This window comes from Pan troglodytes, chromosome 11, assembly GCF_028858775.2.
Source record: "Pan troglodytes isolate AG18354 chromosome 11, NHGRI_mPanTro3-v2.0_pri, whole genome shotgun sequence".
Lineage (NCBI taxonomy): Eukaryota > Metazoa > Chordata > Mammalia > Primates > Hominidae > Pan > Pan troglodytes.
The window spans coordinates 22,697,053-22,707,033 of record NC_072409.2 but is presented as its reverse complement, the minus strand read 5'-3'; the positions used below and the strand labels follow the sequence as shown (position 1 = coordinate 22,707,033).

Below are 9,981 nucleotides of genomic sequence, written 5' to 3'. Positions count from 1 at the left end.
ATTTTGCTTGAAAATCTTGCATGCTTGATTCATTTCATGTTTATATCCTTCTGGATTTCCTTCCTGGGCTCCTGGGAATTGCCTAGTCAGCAGTTAGGAAGGACTACTGGGTTACTACTGTTTTAAATGTGGCATGCCTGTCGTCTGTGGCTTTTCCTCTTTAGGAGAGAGCTAGGCTTTATTAAGAAACCTTCTAAACATGTGATTCTTCATTCTTTATCCACCAAAAACAAACAAACAAAAAACAAAACAAACAAACAAAAAAAACAACCTGTGGATGGTCAAATTTTGAACACCCGAGTCCTTATGGGGTTAAAGTTTCTTTACCCTGGCTTTTCAATGAAGGAAAAATATATACTGAATATCTAGTCATATGCCAAAGCGTGCTCCCTATGTTTTTCCATTTAATCTTAAAAAAATAAAGACACTGACAATAATAAGTGGCCTAATTTCATAAATGAAGAAACTGAGAGTGAGCATAAATGTAATTTAAATTGGAGATTCTAAGGAATCTTCGTAGCACATTATTATAGATTTACTTCCCTATTGCTTCTCAGTCTTTTGGCTAAGACCAAGTGTAGAATCTGTTCTTATCAGATTTACTTCCCTATGAAAATCTTTAAGAGGCAATGTGGTGCAACTCACATCACTAGATTTTAGAATATTAGACTTAAGTCTTTTACCAACTGCCCGACCTTGAGAAAAAAATATGAACCTCTCTGAATCTTACTTTCCTCCCCTTTGTAGAGGTGCAAAATTTGAATACAGAAATGGGAGACAGTACTTACTAATTCTGCATCTTAGGTCAGCTTTCTCCAAAGTAGTGTCTGAAATGATATATCACGCACATGGTATTTATTAAGAACATGCTGTCAGGAAAGATCAATAAGGTAAAAGTGGGAGGGATGGGACAAAACCAAGCAAGGGCATGATTTTGGGTGAACCCTCACTATCAGCCTGATGCTGAGGAAACTCTAGAGCACGTTGTTCCTCAGAGTATGTCCTAACTCAAGGCAAGGTTGTATAATAATCAAAGTGGGGCTATTTAGCATTATCCCAAATATTTATAATTTTTTGTTATAAGAAAATTCAAAATTCCCTCCTCTAGCTATTTTGAGATATAGAAAACAACACTGTTAACCATAGTCACCCTACTGGGCAATAGAAGACCGGAACTTATTCCTCTTATTTAACCATAACTTTGTATTCATTAACTAATCTCTCCCCATCCCACTCGCCTCTTCACTCTCCAGCCTCTGGTGACCACAGTTCTTTCTATTTCTATAAGATCAATGTTTTTAGATTCCACATGTGTGTGAGATCATGTGGTTTTTGTCTTTTTGTGCTTTTGTGCCTGGCTTATTTCACCTACCATAATATCCTCCAACTTCACTCATGTTGCCATAAATGACAGGATTTCATTCTTTTTAACATCTGAATAGTATTCCATTGTGTATATCCACACATTTTCTTTATACATTTTATACATTCATCTGTTGATGGATACTTAGGTTGATTCTATGTCTTGGGTATTGCTATAATAAACATGGGAGTGCAGATATCTCTTCAACATACTTATTTCATTTCCTTTGGATGTGTAATATCCAGTTGTGCAATTGTTGGATCATATGGTAACTTAGTTTTTAATTTTGTGGAAACTTTTCATCCTGTTTTCCATAATGATTCTACAAAGGTACAACCTCACCAACAGTGCATGAGTTTCTCTTTTTTAGCCATGCATGGTGGTGTGTGCCTGCAGTCTCAGCTACTCAGGAGGTTAATGCAGGAGGATCCCCTTGAGCCTAAGAGTTCTAGGTTGCAGTTAGCCATGATCAGGCCACTGTACTCCAGCCTGGGCAACAGAGCAAGATTCTATCTCTAAAAGTAAAAATAATAATAATATATTTTTTAAAAAGTTGCCCTCTCTCTACATCCACACCAGCATTTGCGGATTTGTTTTGTTTTGTTTTGATAATAGGCATTCTTGAAATGGGGTGAAGTGATATCTCATTGTGGTTTTGGTTTGCATTTCCTTGATGATTAGTGATATCACACATGTTTTCATGTAGCTGTTAGCCATTTGTATGTCTTCTTTTGAGAAATGTCTATTCAAGTATTTTGTCCATTTTTAGATTTGGTTATTTTTTTTTTTTGCTATTGAGTTGTTTGAGTTTCTTATATATTCTCAATATTAGTCCTTTGTCAGATAGATGGTGGGCAAATTTTTCTATCATTATATAAGTTGCCTCTTTCGTCTGCTGATTGTTTGCTGTGCAGAAGCTTTTTAGCTTGATATAATTCCATTTGTCTATTTTTGCTTTTGTTTGTTTGTGCTTTCAAGTTGTTATTCAAAAAAATTTTTGCTGAAGCCAATGTCATGAAATGTTTCCCCTATGTTTTTTCTGGTAGTTTTATCATTTTGGGTCTTGCATTCAAGTCTTTAACCCATTTTGAGTTGATTTTTGTATTTGGTGAGAGATAGGGGTCTAGTTTTCATTTTTCTGCATATGAAGAAAACTGGATATCCAGTTTTGCCAGCAGTATTTATTGAAGAGACTGTTCTTGACATCTTTGTTGAAAATCAATTTGCTGTCAGTGCGTGGATTTATTTCTGTGTTCTGTATTCTGTTTCACTGTTCTGTTTTTAAGGCCAGTACCACACCATTTTGGTTACTATAGCTTTGTAGTATACTGAAAGTTAGGTAGTGTGATGTTTCCAGCTTTGCTATTTTTGCTCAGAATTGCTTTGGTGAATTGTATATTTAAAACAAGTAAACTTTATGGCATGTTAATTATATCTCAGTAAAATTTTTACAAATTGCTAGTGAAATATCTGGAATGTCTAATATAGGCAAATTATAATCTTCTCCGGATGATCATGTCTTCATCTCAGGTCTCACTGGGTTCTTCTAGATAAAACCTCACTGAAGATGAGCTCACAATTTTTTAGTTACAAAGCACACAACAAAATAATTCAACATGAGTAACAGCAGAAATACTAAACAGAAGGGTTAAGTCCCCCAATTTTTATTCTGTCTTTATCAGTTACTTAACATCTCTGAGCCAGTTTTGTCCTCTGTATCAATGGGGACAATAATAGTACCTAGCCTATAGGGTTTATTGTAAGGATTCAATGAACAACAGTGATTTAAGCATTAAAAATGGTGCTTGAAACAGAGAAATGCATGCTGTATAAATACTAAGTATAATTAGCTGTCAACAACAAAAAAGGAAAAATAAAAGCAGCTGAATTGAAAAACTGGAAACTGATATATAAACATATAAAAATAATTCACAGGTGAAACAACCACAGTCAATACACGTCAATGGGTGTTTGACTTCACACGGAAACCAATACATGTGCCTTACATTTTACAAGATGTGTTATTTTTATCCTATTAAATTGGCATAGATTGAAATATTTTTTTGTGTATTACCCAGAGGTTGGCATAAAAGTATAAGAATGGGCTTTGCAACAAACACTTGGAGAAAATGTAAATTGGAACAAACCCTTCTAATGTGTATTTATTTAGGCAAGTTTATGAAAAACTATTTTATATTATGAAATATTTCATTATATATTTTAAGAGCCAAGGGCAAGTGAAATTAGCTTATTTTAATGGAAAATTATGCAGAACACATAAGAGATATTCTCATAAAAAGGAGATAACACAGCATACCATAGACTAGGGTATGATCTCCAAGGCTCCAAGCTGCACACAGGGACAGGTTGCTGTGAACAATATGGTTGCTCAGAAATGCAAGTTTGAGTTTATTCCACCTTTAATTGAAGCTGTAGATCTTTGAGTGTTCTGGCTTAATGCAGAAGTATAAATCTCAGCCCTCACCCTGAGCATGCACAGATTCTCCTCTCCTGACTCCACTGGAGCTTGAACCCCAATTTTTCCAGCATGAAGACCCCAAACAACAGCCCCCAACATTTTCCCCCACCTTGACCCTGCCCTCCTAGGGCAGCTACAGCATCCACTTTTTTGCTCATTATCTAGATCTCAGTTCCTTTTATCACTTTTGCTGCATGAGATTTGAAAAGCGTGTTGGTCATTTTAAAATCAGATGTTTGTTTTTTGCCATAGAATAGGAAATTGAAAAGCTCCACTGCTACACATCACTTAGAAACCCTAGACACAATAAGAGGTCCTATGAAACATACAACTGAATTCACAACCCTCTTATATCTAGGGTTACTAAGTGTTGTGTAGCAGTGAAGCTTTTCAATTTTCCATTCTATCCTATGGTAAAAAAAACAAACATCTGATTTCAAAGTGACCAACACACTTTTCAAATCTCATGGTCCTATAACTCTAGGATAAAAACCTAAAATTACTCATAATGAAAAGCCTATTTGAATGTATGAAAACATGAGAAAACAAAGGATTGTTGCATTTGGTCAGGCACTGGAATACTCCAGGTTTTTACCTCTGTCTAAAGCTGTCTATAGAGTCTTCCTCTGTGCTGTCTTAGGCCCTACATGCACATACCTGTATGACTTATCACATTGTTTGACATTGTCAGTTTAGAAGTCTGTTATCCCCAGATTGTGTCCTCTCTAGAAGCTAGAATGTTTTCTCCCATAACTGTGTCCCATTGCCTAGAACTACATCTGCCACAAGTGTATATATGTTCTCTGTGCATGCTTGCTGAAAAAAATTAATGAATTTCTTTTTACAAAATTTTCTGATGGGGTGGTAGGAGAAAAGGTCATAGATGCAACCCTTTGGATCAACTGGAATAAATGATGCATTTTTTATTTCACAAATATTAATTGAACACCTAATACAACTGTAACTGCTTTTTAGGTACTAAAAGATAAGTATACTTATTTTAATGAAATAGTTCTTTTTGTCAGAAATTTCATTTAAATGTCATGTCAGTATATATATGTATATGTCTTCCTTATAAATAATTAAAATTTATATTCCATATCAGTATATATATATATCTTCCTTACAAATAATTAAAATGTAAACTCCATATTAGTATATGTGTGTGTGTGTGTATATATATATATATATATATATATATATATATATATCTTCCTTATAAATAATTAACATGTTTTATATATGATCTGAAGACAAACACTTCAGTGTAGTAGCAGAAACACCTGCTGGAGAAACCAGCCCGGGTTAGATATTTTCTAAATATGTGACCTTCAGCAAGTTACTTTCCTTTACCAAGTATCAATTTTCTTTCACATGCTTTGCAGAGTAGTTATGAGCATTATAAATAACATCAATAAAATACCTGGCCCATAGTAGGTGCTCAATAAATCATAGCTGTCACTATTACATCATGAGAATAATTTTCCAATGTGAGGGTTAACTCCCTTGTTGAATCTGTTTTCCATGTTCAGGGCCTAGACATTTGTTTTGGTTAAAATAGGGCACACTGTGACTTCCTGTTACTGGTTCTAATCCCATGAAACGCATCCGTGATGAATAATTATGCCAGTTAGGACAAGACAAGATTGAGCTCACACATTTTTTTAGAGATCAAGTAAATATAAAGCACACCAACTTTACTGGCATTTCCAAATCAGAGCCAGCAGTGGAAATATAGATAATGCTGATGCCTTGAAATTCCCTAAAAAACAAACTTGATATGACAAAAAGTCTATTACATTGGCTTCTGAGAAAACCTCACGATGTCCAGACAGGCCCTTAGGACATCAAGGGCTAAAGCATCTCACTGCCTCCTGTCTCTAAGCAGATAGTGTCTCACAGGGATATTTTACTGCATTACCACATTACTCTCATCTGGTGCCAAGCATGTGCTGGAAAAGCCAACAGGAAATGAAAGCTAGCTAATTTGTAAAATTTTCTCATGACTTTTATTTCTCAATGTATGCTTTCATTGATCTCGCAGAGTTCTTGGGGCTGGAATGGAGAACAATGACTTCGGGCAATGTGTGGTCTGCCCTTGGCAGAGGCCTTTCCTTTTGGCTTTTCCTGGTCAAAATGGTTCAGACTCCCTTGAGTGAGCAGCACAGCCACAGAAGAATCCCATCTCTTTTCTGCCTATTTATTTGGAGAAAGGCATGGAAAGATGTGCAGGGATAATATCAGACTCAGAGTTCTACCACATATGAGTTTAGAAGTCTTGAGCAAATCATTTTATATTTCCAGGCCTTCATTTGTATTTATAAAATAGGGTCAATATCTAGTTTATGGGATTGAAATCAGAATCCTTTGATACAATATTTGCAAAAATCATTTATAAGTGTTAAATCCCTGTACCCATGGTGGGGACTTGCTTCTCTGGCCATTGCTGTCACTAGGGAGATGAAACACCCTTCATCTCTCAGGCTAATGTCATTCCTAACACTGGCTTGTCTACAGTGTGGGCAACAGGCTAGAAATAAGACTGTGAAAAGGTGTTGTATTATGTTCTTCACATATATTTATCCTCACCAAACATCTGTAAGTATCTCAACATACTGAGTATTGAAAGATATTGTGATTTATCCACAATTGTGAAAGGCTCCTGAAAACCCTACTGCATCACATTAATTCACTATCTCAATCTGTGATGCTGGTATCTATTTAATTCTGCAAATCATTATAGAGGCACAGCACCTGTATCAGGCAAGGTTCTCCACCGAAAAAGAACTTCAGTCTTTGCCCTCAAGGCTTTCAAATGATTGGAAGACATCCCCTCTAAACACACACACACATCATGGAGGATAATCTGCATCACTGAAAGTCTACTGATGTAAATATTAATCACATCTAAAAAATACCAACACAGCAACATCTAGACTGGCATCAGACCAAAAAAATGGGCCCTATACTTAGCCAAATTGACATGTAAAATTAACCATCACAGCACCAAACACTGTACAGTATTTCCAAGTGGAAAGAACCGGGTAGTGGTTTGTAAACGAGAAAGCACGGGGTGCACATGATCGTGGTCTCCAATATCTAAATAGCAGTTGCGAAGCAGGGCTTACTTTTAGAGGTTGCTGAAGGCCCAACAAAGACTAAGAAATGCAGCTCCAGAGACAGCAAGGGCAAAATAAGAAAGAACATTCTATCAGTTGATAGGTTCAAACTCACGTGTCAAATTCTAGCTGTATTATTTCAATGGAGGCTTCAAAATATAGCTGGGCTTTTGTGCCCAGTGAATGCTGCCCAGGGATGGTATGCTGCACAGATAGGATGGCTCAAGGTAGCACTTAAGTTCCCTCTAAAGAATGGGATTCTAAGATGTCAAAGAGATATTGTAAATCACCTACAGCAATTTTCAAATCCCACTTCCTTACTGTGTAATGTGCTTTTCTCTTAATGAGGCTGTAGAATATCTCCTTTCAAGAAGCAGGTATAAACATGCTTTTTCCTGTTGGAGACATTTGTTTTCAAAGGTGCTGATTCCTCTCTAAGACTCATTTTGGACTGATTGTTTTCTCATTATCATGTCAAAGCAAGACTGTAGAAAGTAAAAATTGGCATTATATTCTTGAATTAGTACCCTCTTTCTTTGGTATACTGAGCTTTTACTAGATAAGCTTGAAAACTGGAATTCAAATTGTTTTAATCACCCTTCAAATTATTGCACTCAACTCTACTAGAAAGAAATAAATAAGATTATTTACTCACATAGTTCAAGTTTCTCTAAATTTGATGACATGGTCCTGTTCTGCCCTTGACTCATTCTCTGATCTTAGGTAAGTTAACTTCTTCATGTCGCAGTTCCCCATCTGTAAAATGAATATATTTGTTCTATGGAATCACTCAATTTTTAGGTTATTTCTGACTCTTTATTTTCAGTGACGCTGACTTAAGTCATCTTTAGAAACCTTACAGAACTCTATTAAAGCATAGCATATGGAACTATTGATACATCCTTATGTTATATGAGATTTACCAATATTTTCTGCTTGTAAACAAAATCTGTTAGAATAATAAAGCTTCTCATACAAGTGTTGACCAATGCTGAATCCTGGCATCATAAAGAAATGCTGCTATTTTTCTATTATAAAAAGCACATTCAAAAAACCTGACATTTAAGGCCGGGTGCTGTGGCTCACGCCTATAATCCCAGCACTTTGGGAGGCCGAGGTGGGAGGATCACCTGAGGTCGGGAGTTCGAGACTAGCCTGACCAACATGGAGAAACCCCATCTCTACTAAAAATACAAAAGTAGCTGGGCATAGTGGCGCATGCCTGTAATCCCAGCTACTCAGGAGGCTTAGGCAGGAGAATCGCTTGAACCCAGGAGATGGAGGTTGTGGTGAGCCAAGATCGTGCCATTGCACTCCAGCCTGGGCAACAAGAGCAAAACTCTGTCTCAAAAAAAACAAAAACAAAAACAAAAAACAAAAAACAAACAAACAAAAACCTGACATTTTTTTCAACTACAAGGTATTCAGAGATACAATTGTGTTTACTGGGTACTGATCTGATTGGAAAAATAATTCCCAAATAGTCTCATTCAATGGCTTTAAATGTGTTCACTCTGTTATCCCATGCTGTTCATCTTTATTTATTTATTTTTAACATGTATGTCCCTTTGTGAGGTTCATGTATTCCTATTATTTTCTAGGTTTGAAATTCTTATTTCCAGGGTAGAATTACAAAGAAGGGAGCAATTGAAAACATCTGCTCTGCTTTCAAACACTGACAGGCACCTCCATTACACTCCTTTCTGCTGCTGGACAATTAGGTACAGCTACAGGCAGAATTGTTTTTACCTTTGACTGGGGTTCTCTTCTTGGCAGCGAATTAATGAAATGCACGGAATAAAAAGCTGTTTCTCGCCCACTGAATGGATGTAACTGTCACTCGCTCTGATAAGGAACATCTATCCCACACAAGACAGAAGTGGCAGAAATCTTACTTAGTTGACTATTCTAATGATTCTGTTTGTTTTCCTAAAGCTCAGGCTGTTTGAGGCAGTGTAAATAATGGATTTTGTCTATGTTGCTACAGGGTGAGGAGAGGAGGGAAAGAAGAGCTGCTCCTACCATGAGTTTCTGAAGTGGATGAAGGCTGTAGATGCAGAGGAAATTATCCGCATCACTGCAGATAGTCTCGATAGCAGCGCCAATGAAGTTACTGAGAGTTGTATTATTAAAAACACCTATCATTTGCTGAGCACTTACATTTAGAAGGTGCGATGAAAAGCAATTCAAACAGACTCGATCCTCATGAAGTCTTTCTGAGTTTGGTATTATTTTTCCTTCTTTTTTTCAGATGAAGAAACAGGCTGCAAGGCCAGAGCTATCATGTTAAAAAGGTGAAGACTCAGGATCCAAACTCAGGTGCAGGTGATACCAAAATCTGTGCTCCTAACTGCTACATGGTAGACAGACTTTAGAGGCAAACACACACTTAGGCTAGAAAGCAAATCTACAGCTAATGTGTCCTGAACTTTGGCCAAAATATTTCATCTCTCTCAAGGTCAATTTTCGCACACGTAAATATAGATAATCATAATTACCACAGAGTGGTTATTGGAATTAAATTCATAACACATTGAAATGCTGGTTGAAGTGCCTGATGTACAACAGGTTCTCAGAAAGTGGGTGTCAGTTCTCCTTTTTGGAGATATTCAAAGGGGACAGCTACTTGGTAGGTATTTTATTTGGCATTACTACCCCTTGTGGGAGAGAGGTGGATAAGAAGCCTTTCTAATGTCTCCCAGCCCAGAGCGTTCATGCCATCAATCATTTGTTCAGGATAACACAAACTTGCTCTGTCTGCCTCCTAACCCAGAGATCTTACTTCACTCTCAAAGGTATAAGAAACAGAGAAGGTATAAATTGTTGTTCAAACTTTTCTAATAAGATCATGAAACCTCAAATCTAAAAGCTTTACATTGTCAAATGTAAAGTCCCTTCAATGTCCACTTATAAGAACAAAAAAGAAACCCTTACTCTGAAAAATTAATGCACTGTTTGAATTTTTCCTTGGGAAAGGAGAGACATAGACGTGGTAAAGGGGGAGAGGAGACGTTAGGGCA

At 36.6% G+C, this 9,981-nt stretch overlaps 1 pseudogene; it reads left to right on the top strand.

Annotated features, from left to right (window-relative positions):
- The first annotated feature begins 545 nt into the window (after positions 1-545).
- LOC112204503 (U2 spliceosomal RNA) lies at positions 546-688 on the top strand (annotated as a pseudogene).
- Positions 689-9,981: the final 9,293 nt, after the last annotated feature.